A 15,071-nucleotide genomic window follows, 5' to 3' on the forward strand; every position below is an offset into this window, starting at 1 on the left:
GGTCAGCTGGTTGATGAAAACAAAATAAAAGCGCAGATTCTGAACTCATATTTTTCATCTGTCTACACAAATGAGGAATCGGTAAGTGAAGGTTTCCTTCTTAACAGTCCCAATTCTAGTAATACAACTAATGATGCATGGTTCACACATGAAGAAATTCAAAAGAGACTAGAACATGTTAAGATTAAAATAGGTCCAGGGCCAGATGGTATTCATCCCAGGGTAATTAGCGAGCTTAGCTCTGTGATTGCCAAACCTCTTTACTTAATTTTTCAGGATTCATTGAGATCTGGCATAGTGCCGAGAGACTGGTGAATTGCTAATGTGGTGCCTCTATTCAAAAAAGGATCCCGTTCTCAGCCTCAAAACTATAGGCCAGTTAGTTTGACGTCAGTGGTAGGAAAGCTTTTCGAAGGGTTAATAAAGAATAAGATACTGGACTTCATAGCAAATCATAATACTATGAGTTTGTGCCAGCATGGTTTTATGCGTAATAGATCTTGCCAGACTAACTTCATTTCTTTTTATGAGAATGTAAGTAGAGACCTCGATTCTGGGATGGCAGTGGATGTGATTTACTTAGATTTTGCTAAAGCATTTGATACAGTGCCACACAAAAGGTTACTGGTTAAATTAAGGAATGTTGGCCTGGAACATAGTATTTGTACCTGGATAGAGAACTGGCTAAAAGATAGACTACAAAGAGTGGTGGTAAATGGAACATTTTCTAAAAAGGCTATTGTGATACTAAGCTCTATAGTTAGTATAGGTATGGGTATATAGAATTTAATTAAAAGTAGAGAGGGGTGTATGTATGGATGCTGGGTTTTCATTTGGAGGGGTTGAACTTGATGGACTTTGTCTTTTTTCAACCCAATTTAACTATGTAACTATGTAACTATGTAACTACACTACTGAAAGTCAGTCAGCTGACACAAGATGACGTGCTGTACAAGGAACCTGCGACAAACAAAGGGAACAAGCATCTCACATTTACCACCACATACTTTCCTGGCCCTGAGACAGCCACCAGAACATTGAAGGACAACTGGGAGGTGATCAGGACAGACCCTGCCTTGCCATTTAAAGATTATCAACAGCCGACCATTGGTTACTGAAGGGGGCAGAGCTTACGGGACATATTAGTACGATCAGTACTACCTCCACTGGATAATTTGCAAAAGAACTGCAGGGGTTGCTACAGATGCCCTAACTGTATTTCCTGCAGAAGCCTGATAATTGGGGACACATTCCCACACCCTCACACGGGCAAAAGGCTTAAGATACATCACAGTGTTACTTGTACTTCAACATACGTTATTTATTTTATCACCTGTCCCTGCGGCCTCTACTATGTCTGTAAGACTGTTACCTCATTTAGAGACCGAATGGCCAATCACCGCAGCTCCATCAGAGATGCTATTGAGCGGAACAAATCTGATAAACCTGTAGCCAGACACTTTCTCACGCATGGGCATCCACTGGCATCCCTCAGGTGCATGATTATTGATCATTGCGCGGCCGCCCGAAGAGGGGGCAACAGGGACAAAACCTTACTCCAAAAAGAATGCAGATGGATTTTCAATCTAGATACAATGGCCCAGAGGAGACTGAATGAAAGGAACAGTTTCCGATGCTTCCTAGGATCTTGAACAATAATATTTGCCCTGTAATGGCAAAAGGCTTAAGATACATCACACTTCAACATACATTACGTTATCAGAGATGCTATTGAGCGGAACAAATCTGATAAACCTGTAGCCAGACACTTTCTCACGCATGGACATCCAATGGCATCCCTCAGGTGCATGATTATTGATCATTGCCCGGCCGCCCCAAGAGGGGGCAACAGGGACAAAACCTCACTCCAAAAAGAATGCAGATGGATTTTCAATCTAGAAACAATGGCCCCGAGGGGTCTGAATGAAATTAACAGTTTCCGATGCTTCCTAGGATCTTGAACAATAATATTTGCCCTGTAATGGGGCACTGTTTATCCCAATAATGACTTGATTTCCTGAGAATTTGATGTTACATGTGCTTTTGCCTAAAGTTTATCTGTGACTGCACATATATGCTCCATATTGACATTTCATAACCATTTAGTCATGCTGTGACACTTGCCCCTACAACATTGGAGTATTTTGTCATACATTATTGCCCTTTAAGTAACTGCAAAGCCTGATCTTCATCCTCCACTTTGTGGGCCATAAGGGGTTAAAATAATGGATCTGTATTGTCTTTTAGGACAGAGCTCTGCTGGCTGCAACAGCTGGCTTTTCTGTACAGCCTCTGTGTTGTGTTTTCCATATATGGGCATCCCCTTCCTGCCCCAGCAGGTTTGTGCTGTAAACAGTGCTTTCTTAGGCCTGTTGCTATGGCAACCCGTTTTTCTTTAAACAGCTTTTTACAAAATGTGCAGTTTTTTGGTGACTACCCAGGGCTCACAGCAACCTTGGGTAGATGTATACTAACTTGGGTAGATGTATACTAACTTTTCATGTGGTTTTGAAAGTTTTAACAGGGGTTTCTAGGTGCACACCTTACACACACCTTCTATGTCACTGATGATGTCACGGGGGGTTTTTTGGCGCCATTTTTCTGCCTTTAAACACGGGGTGGTATGTTCTGTTTGTTATGTCTTGAGAAAGGTCCAGAGTGGACCGAAACATTGACAAATAAACTTCACTTTGCTTGATCTCATTATGAAGTCCTGGAGTGCGTCATTCCTTGGAACACGACTATATATCTATATATATATATATATATATTACGCGGGACAGTCACGATTTTCCCTGCCTGTCTCGCCATCCCGGATACTATGTGAAGATGTCCCGCGGTTCACATGATGACAGGGGTACCTGCCTTCCATGGCCCATCTTTACCTCCAGGCAGCCAGGCAGCAGCACTGGCATCAACCGCCTTTGTTCCTCAGCACAACACACTCCCCTGTTCAGCCCCGCCTCTTCATATCTTGTCCCGCCACGGCATTGGTCGCTTCTGTTGTCAGTCAGCGCTGTGACGTTGTATCAGCATTTCTGGGCCGGGGTTGTGTGCAGCTGTTGAATCCTCAGCTCATTCCTCCTCCTCCCGCTGCTGCTGCTTGTGCTGCTCACTCACCAACTCTTTATTCACCTTCCGGAGCAGATCTGGATTTATTGGGGCAGCCATGCAGAAATACTACAAAGGTAAGGGAAGGGCCCTGCTGGGCTTCTGCTTCTTCTTTGCCGTGTAGCTGCTGGCTTATCCCAGCTGTGCTGCTGGCTCCAGTGTGTTTGTCCTATACGATCCCCCGTAGGGCTCAGCTGTACTGTTATTGTGGCTGTTCTCCTTCCTGTGGGCTCTCCTATTAGAAACCTGATTGCAGAAAAGCAAAAGTCTGGTTGGTAGGGTCCAGTAAAGCTGATACATTGACCAGCTCCTGGGCCCTCTAGTTTTTAAGCAAAGCTCTACCCACACCATTTGACCAGTTGCCTTTACACATGTTTATTATCAGTATCATTGGCAGTGTAACATATTCCTTCCCCTTCCATTATTGACATTTATTCTTGAGTGCATATGGACAATACCATCACTTTACACAGCAGTGACAATAGGCAGGGTCAGCTGCACGGAGATGTCAAACTGTCAATTCCTCACTTTTGTTCTATTGCTGTTATGGGGTGCTGGGAATTGTAGTTCAGTGACAGCTGGAGGGCGGCAAATTGGACATACCAAGGTGTTGCTCTTGGCCGTCTAAGAACATCTTGTACAACCCTGCTCCAAATGGGAGCTGTCAGTTACTGCCGCGCTGCTTAAATGGAACACCAGTGGTTTTATATAGGTATATTTTCGCATATAGTGGTGCCGCAGCTTGGGATGGCATCAGCAACACCCCCCTACTGTGAATTTTGTTCTTTACACCTATGTGCACCCTTGAAATATTCAGCAGCATCCTTATTGGTCTCTATGTATAAGCACATGGGGTAAAGACTAACCACACTAATGTGGGAGATATAAGACCCCCCTTATTTGGCCTGGCTAAGCACCTAGGGGCTTATAAAGTGCCCTGCCCCCAAACCACTCTGGTTTAGCCATACCTGCTGCTGGGAGTAGGCATGAAAAATATATATAGTAACATAGTTAAATTGGGTTGAAAGAAGACAAAGTCCATCAAGTTCAACCCCTCCAAATGAAAACCCCAATACACACACCCCTCCCTACACACCCCTCACTACATTTGCTTTTTACAGCCCTTATCCTGCAAGAGTTCCAAGGGAACAACTTTATTGTTTTTCTTCTTGTCTCTATCCAGCAACATAAGACCTGCCTGTGTATAAATATATGGAGTTCAACTCTCTGCTAATCCTCCTGGAGGCAGCTGAATATTTTGAAAGAAGAGACCGAGGTATTTGTCACATTGCACTTACTGACACTCTGAGGGGAGCTGTCCCCAGTCACACAACACTGGGCTGTATACCTCCCAACTGTCCCGTTTTGAGCGGGACAGTCCCGCTATTGACAGCTCAACCCGCTGTCATGGATTTGTACTGATAAGTCCCGGGTTTCTCTTTGAACTGCTGCACTGAATAGCCAGAAACAGATACAAGGTTTCTAACTCAATTGTGTCTTGACAGAGAGCCCAGAATAGATACTTGACATACTTGTGACAGTTTGATAACATAAGAACTTAGACTTACAGCTTAAAGGGCAATTCACCTTCATTTGCAAAACTGTAATAACATATAAAAACCACAGAAATGTGTTCAAACTTTCATAACCTGCCAAATTATGTAAAATTAACATGCTAATTAGGGGGTGTGGCCAAAAATTTTTTGACACGCTAGACGCGGCACAACTTTTTGTCCCTCTTTTGATTTCCAAAATGTTGGGAGGTATGCTCTAGTAAAGGTGAATTAAATAATAAAACAGGAACAAGGTTTATTGAACTATGCACTAGGCAAGTGGCATCAGGTTTCTACTCACGCAGGAGTTGAGGCAACAGCATATAGAGAGTCCACACAAATCTGCAGGCAGGCTCACTTAGAGCAGACACAGGCTGACACTCCCTGGGGACAGACTTGGCAGGTATCCCACTTCACCTCTGCATATTCTAGTAGTGGTCTCTGGATCAACCTCAGGGCAATCACTCTCTCCTAATTCCCTCTCCACTGGGATCCCTATACTATATATGGCCTGGGAGAGATACCTCTAATCTATCACTCCTATGTTGGAGCTCAGAACTGCTCTTTCTCTCTAACCTCTCTGCCTTTCTCTCCTAGAGAGACTATGACAAGTCTGCCCTACTATATCAATTCCTCATTCACGGGGTTGCCTGGTCCCCGACTTGGACACACGCCTTCTTCTAGGCCTTCTGTACTCAGTCCCCCTGAGTGCACGTAGCTGGATCAGCATCCAGAGGTGGAAGAGGCCACTCCTTTTACACACTATAGTGCAGTGTGGCAGGAAGCTGTCACACCTCTCCTGGCAGATCACTCTAAGAAAAAGGTGGGGGCCTTAAAGCTGCAGGGCAGATTAACCCATAGGGGTCCCTACAAGTACAAATCAATCTATATAGTTGTTAGCTTCAAATATCCTCAGATTAAAAAGCAATTTAACAGCAGTTGCCCATTCAGTCCCCTGGGCATGACACAATCAAGTTTGTGTATCCAAAAACTTTTCGTCTCAACAATATATTATCAAGGTCACCACCCCTGGGCGCTTTAGGTACATGATCAATTGGCATACACTTGAATGTAGATGGATCATGCCTCTCTTCTTTCCAATGTTTACAGGTTGTTGTGCTATATCCTTTTTGTTTGCATCGACCTTTCTGTCAGTGTCTAGAGCTGCTCTAATGCTTGCCCTATGCATATTAATTCTCTCTTTCAATTGCCTGACGGTTTTACTTCAGTAAATCAGGCCACATGGGCATTTGATGACATATATTACCATTGTGGATGTGCACGTTAACCTGTGTTTGATTTCATATCTTTTGCCCGTCCTGGGATGTCTGAACTCCTTGCCCACTATTAGAGTATTGCACACTACACAACCTGTGCACTTGTACACACCTGGACGAGAGGATAGAAAATGCTTGACTATAGGTTGCGCATATTTTCCTACTGGGTCAGCAGGGCTTAAGTGTTCTTTAGGATTGGTATTCCTTGAGTAACTGAATTTTGGTTTGTTGGGCTCTTTGGGGTTAGTGCTTCATCTTTGGCCACTATTTCCCAATGTTTAAGTTCTTTAGTAAATTTACTTAGAGGGTTGTACTTACTCACATAATATATGTCATTGTTGTCCCCACTCGGTGCACGCGTGGTACTTTGGAGCAATTGTGCCCGTGACAAGGCCATTACCTTTTCTGTGGTGTCTCTGATCAGGCCAGCCGGATAACCCCTTTCTAAGAACTTTTTCCCCATTTTCATTAAGTCCTCTTTACATTGCATGGGGTCACTATCAATTCTGACGACCCGCATCATTTGTGATTGGAGAGAATCTAAGAGGTGTCTGGGGTGGTTGCTCCTATAATGCAGCAGGGTATTCCTATCCATGTCCTTTGTGAAGCTGTGTGTTTGCAAACTCTCCCCTTGTTTGTAAACCTGTATGTCAAGGAAATTTATGAGTTGAGAGTTATACCGTATATACTCGAGTATAAGCCGAGTTTTTCAGCAGCCAAAATGTGCTGAAAAAGTCTCCCTCGGCTTATAGCGGTTAGCGGGCAGTAGCTGAGATTGCAGTCACTTTTAATCATTCCTATACCAACAGTTCACTTGGGGAGAGACTGCAATATCCCACAATGCCCTCTGTTGGTTATATGAAAGAATAACAGTGACTGCAATATCACACAGCACCCTCTGTTGGTTATATGAAAGAATAACAGTGACTGCAATATCACACAGCACCCTCTGTTGGTTATATGAAATAATAACAGTGTGCCCTCTGTTGGTTATATGAAAGAATAACAGTGACTACAATATCCGACAGGGCAATCTGTTGGTTATATGAAAGAATAACAGTGACTGCAATATCACACAGTTCCCTCTGTTGGTTATATGAAAGCTTAACAGTGACTGCATTATCACACATCGCCCTCTGTTGGTTATATGAAAGAATAACAGTGACTGCAATATCACACAGCGCCCTCTGTTGGTTATATTAAAGAATAACAGTGACTGCAATATCACACAGCACCCTCTGTTGGTTATATGAAGGATTAACAGTGATGGCAATATCACTCAGCGCCCTCTGTTGGTTATACGAAAGATTAACAGTGATGGCAATATCACACAGCACCCTCTGCAAATGGTAGTGGGACAGTGGGACAATGCACACAGTAATCCGTTTGGCAATTCTCTGTCACCATCAACTTTGCAAAGAAGTCCGGTTGATCACTGAGGGGGTCGCTTTGGCAGAATGTGCGCTGCTGGGAGACAGGGCTGTAGTTGTGTCTAGGCTTATACTAGAGTCGATAAGTTTTCCCAGTTTTCGTAGGTAAAATTAGGTACCTCGGCTTATACTCGGGTCGGCTTATACTCGAGTATATACGGTAGTTCAACGTCAATTTCACTGGTGAATCTAGGGAATTTAAACTGTTCATATATTCCTCTAGTTGGCTTGCCGTACCTGCCCATGTGAAGAACAGGTCATCAATATAGCGTCTGTAGAAGCCACCATACTTTTTGAAAATCTCGTAGCCATAAATGTGTTCATTTTCATAATCACCCATATATGCATTGGCGTATGCTGGCGCCATTTTCGAACCCATGGCTGTGTCCACCAGCTGTAAGTAAAATTGGGTCTCGAATTTGAAATAGTTGTATGTTTATACAAAGTGCAATAGCTGTATAATGTATTCTATGGGTGGACCAATATATGCAGGGTAATTTGTCAATAGCTTACATACTGTAACCCGGCTGTGTGGAGTATGCATGTATACAGCTTTGGACGTCCATAGTGGCCAGAATTAAGTTATCCATTGGCAAAGTGATGCTCCCCACTACTTTTAGGAAATCAGTCGTGTTATGCAGGGTTGTAGTAGCATATGAAGGTACTGTGCTAGCTTCTCATTCAGGGACCCGGTGGACGATATTATTGGTCTCCCTGGTGGTCTCTCAGGGTTTTCATGTATTTTTGGCAGTGTGTACATGACTGGCACTACAGGGTTTTTGGATATTAAGTAACTTGCCAATTCTTTGGCCAACCATCCGTGTGTTACAACCATATTAATTAATCCTGTGAGTTCCTACTTTTCTGTGGGATCATATGTAAGCTTCCTGTATTGGTTGGTGTCTGATAACTGGGATAAAACTTCCATTTTATAATACGAATAGTCCATAATGACCACAACCCCACCCTTGTCCGCATTTTTTATAATGATATCCCTATTGTCCTTCATGCTTTTCATTGCTTCTTTTTCATCAGGGGTTAAATTGCCTCTCCACCTGTGTAACTTGTGTGCTGCCTTAGAGGTATTGTCATTAAGTAAACAGTGGAAAATTCTTATGGAGGCACTGTGACTTGGGGGGTCATATGAGTTTTTCGGTTTAAGTGCCTGTTCATATGGATCCCCTGCCCCTTTTGTGGCCAAACTGTTAACCACTTCAGCCCCTTGAATGAATTCACTGGCTTCCATTTTGTCCCCAGCAAACTTTTCTCTCAATTTGAGCTGGCTTTTAAATTTAAAATTGTTTATTACACTTTCAAAAGGGTGATTACTCACCGTTGGGACGAAGCTTAGACCTTTGTGCAGCAGGGATTTCTCAGAGGCTGTAAGGCGGTGTGAGTATAGATTTTATATCATTTCCTCCTGTTCTGCCGCCGGTGGGATTCTGTGATCTTGTGCGTGCCGGAGTGTTTGCGTCCACCCCTGCGGGTGGTTTTCCAGGGTCTTTGGTGGCCGGGGCTCCCCCTAAAAAAGATGATGCAGAGATTGGAGATGAAGCAGAGGGTGTTGGTCTGATGCGGCTGTTCCTCCTGTAGTGCTAAACTCGCTGTAGTGCTGTCCTATCCTGGACTGTTATCCCAGTGGTCTTTGCGATCGGCACTTCACTGTTCTTCTCTTAAGGAGAACGCCTCCTTGTAACCAGCGGTATACTCTGGACTCTTTGTAGTCCTGGTTCACTCTCAATCGTTTAAAATTTTTGAATGCAAGTATGTCTGCCTTGTATTTTGCTACCTGCTCCTGTAGCCTGGCTTGCAAGTCAGTTTCTTTGTCTGCAATTATGACCGGTCTGTGTGTGGTCTCGATGGCTTCCAGATCACTCCTCAGCTGTCTCAGTTCACGGCCCACTTCCTCTGTCACTAGTAGGATCAGATCCATAGAACATCAGTCCAGGATCTGGCACCACCGCATTCCGCATCCGGATCTGGCACGATTCCGCATAACCAACACACCTACCATCGGGAGAGCAAACCCTGAGTTTTGTAAAGCGGTGCCAGTAAATTCAAAGTCGTAGTATCCTATTCGATGGTCGAAGTATCCAAAAAAATTACTTCGAATTTTTTTACTTCGAAAATGACCTTGAATTCACTTCGACCCTTAGTAAATCTACCCCATAGTGTATATATGTATATATATTTATGTATGTATATATGTATATATGTATTTTGTGGTCACAGCCTCATTGCACCCCCGCCTAATGGAGCACAACTTTCCCTTGTTTGTTATAGTTATACAGGAGCAGTGACCAGCTACATGTTGTAGCTCCCACCCTTCCCAGCTATAGTCAGGTGATCCCACTGGTGTCTAATAAAAGGGCAGCCAAGTTTGGGAGTTTTACTTTGAAAGCAGCTAGTAAGTTGCAGGTAAAACTTGGTCCCTTTGTAAAATGTATAATGAAGCAATAATCTTAATGAATCGGATGAAAATGGGGCTTGGAACTGGCCAGATATGGGATGACTTTGACGTAGTTGACCATCTTAAATATATTGCAATATATTGACAAGCAATCCCTGTTTTGTTTAAAGGGTAAGGCATTTTTCAGTAGCAGTATGCAGTAACTGCTCTGTCTTAAATATGTTGATAATGGGTTAAGTGCAGAGGACTTTTGTATTTGTCTAGATATATATATATATATATATATTATATATATATATATGTGTGTGTGTATATATGTATGTGTGTATATATGTACGTGTGTGTATATATATATATATATATATATATATATATATATATATATATATATATATATATATATATATATATATATATATATATATATAGTCAAAACGCACCAACAGGACTTTATACAAAATAAACAAAAAAAGTTTTATTGATCCACCATTTGAGCATACAAACAAACATGGGGCCTGTGACCAAACGTGTGAAAAAGTAGGAGTGAAAATATTTAGACCTCTAGTGATGTGACAACCTCAATCGTAAGTAAATATACCAGAGGCAATATTATAAACATCCATAGTATATGTTATAAACTGCAAGTGATATGTGTGACTTCTGTGACCCATATTAAAAATGTTAAAATTCATTGTAACATCATAATCGCTGTGTACAATCACTTTCGGAAGGAAAGTCGGCTTCTACATACCTCTTTATATGTCGCCACCAAACACAGGTACAGTTAGGTGTACAGAAGCAGTAGTTCTGTCCGTCAGCGCCACCTTTCTAAAGTCGCATCCGCTCCCCTGCGATCTCCAGCAGCTCCCCTACAGAGTATCAAGCGCTGCCCGTCACTCTCCATTGCGGCACCCTGTGATCAACACGCCCCTCCGCACCATATTTGGAACGCTCATCCGTGCAAATATTTAACCCTATTTGGGTTAGTAAGACTGGACACGCTTCAGGTTTACTCACTGTGATTGCCATCAGCCAGTCATAATCAGGCTACCATCGCCCTCTGGAAATTCAACCTTAATGCTCTGCGTATATATATTGGGTCAGTCCCCATCGTGAGACCATAAACTTTTTCGTCCAGTTTAGCTCCAGCTGGTGCACCTCTGGGTGAGGCTGCTGAGGATAGGCTTGCACACTCTGACTCTGACCTTGAACAGAATGTGAACAAATATAGAGAGGATTTGATCTCTTTTTAAGAAAAAAATTGATGGATCAACTGGACAGTCTTGGATCACTACTCACTCTAAGATTTATATACACCTTACCGAAGGTACACAAGTCCATGACAGCTCCACCAGGACATCCCGTTATTTCTGCGATGGGATCTTTGTTCCAACTGTTGACCAAATATTTAGATCATTATTTGCAACCACTGGTACAGACAATGGACTTGTATGTCAATGACACGAAACATCTACTCATAATGTTAAGCGAGATAAGTATTCCTCCTGACATTATTTTAGTGATTACGGATGTTTCGAGCCTCTACACGGTCATCCCCCATGATATGGGGGTGACAGCATGCAGGAGGGCACTGCTGAACAGAAACAAGCCCCCCCCCCAGTGAAGTTTTTGGTGGCTCTACTTGATTTCATTGAGAAAAGGAAGAGGAAAAGTTAACCCTTGAGGTTGCACCACCCCATCCAGGAGCCCAGACACCCACTTAACTTTTTAAGTTTTAATCTTGTTCCGTGGGTGTCTGGGCTCCTGGATGGGGTGGTGCAACCTCAAGGGTTAACTTTTCCTCTTCCTTTTCTCAATATTTATCTCCTTAACCCTGCACACCATCCGCTGGATTTCTCAATTGATGGGTGGTGCTCCCTTATCTTGTCTGTAATTATATGTTATTCCCCCTATTTATTAGGGATTTCCTGGTGTAGCACGCCGCATCTATTTATTTTCTATAACAAGATGGTGACCCCCATTATGAATTTACAGTCGTGATTTGAGAAATGGTCCAGCCAACTTTCGGACGTGTTCCAAGCTGGATCTAGTGGCAATAGCTCGCCAGCAGGAAATGACTGGAGAGCTTTGCTAACTGATTATCAACAAGAACAAATTAAACTCACGAGGGTATGGTGGACTGTCTCCACCTATGAAAAATATGTTGACAGTAACATTATACCTAGGGGGTTACGCATAAAAATTCTCCCAACCTTTGAGACACATGATGAGAATTTCAAGTCTAGGTGCCTTGTAGGCATTATTTGCACACTGTTTTCTTCAACCCGCCATCGAGCTGTGTGACCTTGTTCCCATTCTGTCTAAATATCCATAATATTACCGTCTCCAGAAAAAACACCGGAGTCACTTTTTTCAAGCAGCATTCATATATTTTACGTAATCCGTATCCACCGCTGTAGTAGTGTATACGTTGGCCTTGTAGGCATTATTTGCACACTGTTTTCTTCAACCCGCCATCGAGCTGTGTGACCTTGTTCCCATTCTGTCTAAATATCCATAATATTACCGTCTCCAGAAAAAACACCGGAGTCACTTTTTTCAAGCAGCATTCATATATTTTACGTAATCCGTATCCACCGCTGTAGTAGTGTATACGTTGGCCTTGTAGGCATTATTTGCACAGTGTTTTCTTCAACCCGCCATCGAGCTGTGTGAGCTTGTTCACATTTTGTCTAAATATTGATAATATTATCGTCTCTAGAAAAACCACTTGAGTTACTTTTTTCAAGCAGCATTCATATATTTTACGTAATCCGTATCCACCGCTGTAGTAGTGTATACGTTGACCTTGTAGGCATTATTTGCACACTGTTTCTTCAACCCGCCATCGAGCTGTGTGACCTTGTTCCCATTCTGTCTAAATATCCATAATATTACCGTCTCCAGAAAAAACACCGGAGTCACTTTTTTCAAGCAGCATTCATATATTTTACGTAATCCGTATCCACCGCTGTAGTAGTGTATACGTTGGCCTTGTAGGCATTATTTGCACACTGTTTTCTTCAACCCGCCATCGAGCTGTGTGACCTTGTTCACATTTTGTCTAAATATTGATAATATTATCGTCTCTAGAAAAACCACTTGAGTTACTTTTTTTCAAGCAGCATTCATATATTTTACGTAATCCGTATCCACCGCTGTAGTAGTGTATACGTTGACTTTGTAGGCATTATTTGCACAGTGTTTTCTTCAACCCGCCATCTAGCTGTGTGTATTATCGTTTCCAGAAAAACCAACTGAGTTTTTGTTGTTGTTGTTGTTTTTTTAAAAATAATGCCAGGCAAAGGCAGGCCGCCACGCAGAGGCCGTGCTAGGGGCCGTGCTGCTATGCAATCCTGTGGCCCTAGCAAATTGCCCAGTTTTAAAAAGCCAATGACCCTGAACTCCCAAAATGCTGAAGAGGTAGTTGACTGGCTTACACAGCACACCCCATCCTCTACCGTTTCTAACTTTACCACAACATCCTCCTCATCCTCCACTGCTATGGCCACCCCACGTAACACTTCCTCCACCACCGGTGCCCCTTCTTCACTGGGGTCAGAGGAGTTATTTTCCAATGAGTTTCTTGAACTGAGTAATGCGCAACCATTATTGCCAGAAGAAGATGAAGGAGATGAGGACCTTACACCAGATTTAATTCTGGCAGAGAACACGATAGAGATGGACATAATGAGTGATGAGGAGGAGGTCCCCGCTGCTGCTTCCTTCTGTGATGTGTCAGAAGAAATTGATGCATCTGAGGAGAATGATGATGAGGAGATTGATGTTTTGTGGGTGCCTAGTAGAAGAGAGCAAGAGGAGGGTAGTTCAGATGGAGAGACGGAGAGTCAGAGAGGCAGTAGGAGAATAAGACTTAGAAGAAGCAGGGAGGACAGCCCGCAGGGATCAGCAGGGCAACAACATGTATCGGCACCTGTGTTCAGCCGGCCAACGCACCCGCCATTGCCGCCAATACCGCCAACTCCGCCAACTTCTACTGTTACCGCCAGATCGCACACTTCCAAAAAGTCAGCAGTGTGGGATTTTTTTAATGTGTGTGCCTCTGACAAAAGCATTGTAATTTGCAATGAGTGCAGTCAGAAACTGAGCCTTGGTAAGCCCAACAGCCACATAGGTACAACTTCTATGCGAAGGCACATGAGCGGCAAGCACAAAGCACTTTGGGAGCAACACCTCAAAGGCAACAGGCAAACTAAAAGCCACACTCCTTCTGGTCCAGCATCTTACTGCTCTACCTCTGCTCTCCTTGACCCGTCTGAACCACCCTCCACTCCGCCTTCCACCTTGACCACCTGTTCCCATTCCCAGTCATCTGCCACCAGCCAAGTTTCTGTGAAGGCCATGTTTGAGCGTAAGAAGCCAATGTCTGACTGTCACCCCCTTGCCCGGCGTCTGACAGCTGGCTTGTCTGCACTCTTAGCCCGCCAGCTTTTACCATACCAGCTGGTGGACTCTGAGGCCTTCCGCAAATTTGTAGCAATTGGGACACCGCAGTGGAAGGTACCCAGCCGCAATTTTTTTTCTAAAAAGGGAATACCACACCTGTACCAACATGTGCAGAGCCAAGTTACCGCATCTCTGTCACTTAGTGTTGGGCCAAAGGTCCATATGACTACTGACGCATGGTCCTCCAAGCATGGTCAGGGCAGGTATGTCACCTACACTGCCCACTGGGTGAACTTGGTAATGGCTGGGAAGCAGGGAATGGGTAGCTCAACAACAACAGTGGAGTTGGTGTCACCGCCACGGATTGCACGCGGTTCTGCCACCACCTCTACTCCTCCATCGCTCTCTACCTCGTCTTCTTCTTCTTCTTACTCTGCTGCTGGGTCCTCCTTCTCCTCCTCCACACCTGTGCACCCCCAGCTCCCCCTAGGCTATTCGACGTGCCAGGTACGCCGTTGTCACGCTGTCTTGGGGATGACGTGCCTGGAAAGCAAAAACCATACCGGATCTGTACTCCTGTCATCTCTGCAGTCACAGGCCGATCGGTGGCTGACCCCACACCAACTGCAGATCGGAAAAGTGGTGTGTGACAATGGAAGCAATCTGTTGGCAGCGTTGAGACTAGGCAATTTAACACATGTGCCCTGCATGGCACATGTGTTAAATTTAATAGTCCAACGTTTTGTCTCCAAGTACCCAGGATTCCAGGACGTTCTCACCCAGTCCAGAAAGGTGTCGGCCCATTTCAGACGTTCCTACACAGCCATGGCACGCCTTGCTGACATTCAGCAGCGCTACAACATGCCAGTCAGGCGTTTGATTT

General features: G+C 43.9%; 1 long non-coding RNA gene across 1 annotated transcript in view; it reads left to right on the plus strand.

The window, feature by feature from the left end:
* Nucleotides 1-2,988: 2,988 nt before the first annotated feature.
* Nucleotides 2,989-15,071, plus strand: part of LOC108716788 — a 29,067-nt gene continuing 16,984 nt past the window's right edge. The window contains exons 1-2 of the long non-coding RNA XR_005961256.1: nucleotides 2,989-3,188; nucleotides 4,295-4,387. This is a non-coding gene — a long non-coding RNA (uncharacterized LOC108716788). The remainder of the gene's footprint in view (nucleotides 3,189-4,294; nucleotides 4,388-15,071) is intronic.

The sequence above is a fragment of the Xenopus laevis genome, chromosome 5L (assembly GCF_017654675.1).
Source record: "Xenopus laevis strain J_2021 chromosome 5L, Xenopus_laevis_v10.1, whole genome shotgun sequence".
In the NCBI taxonomy this organism is placed as follows: domain Eukaryota; kingdom Metazoa; phylum Chordata; class Amphibia; order Anura; family Pipidae; genus Xenopus; species Xenopus laevis.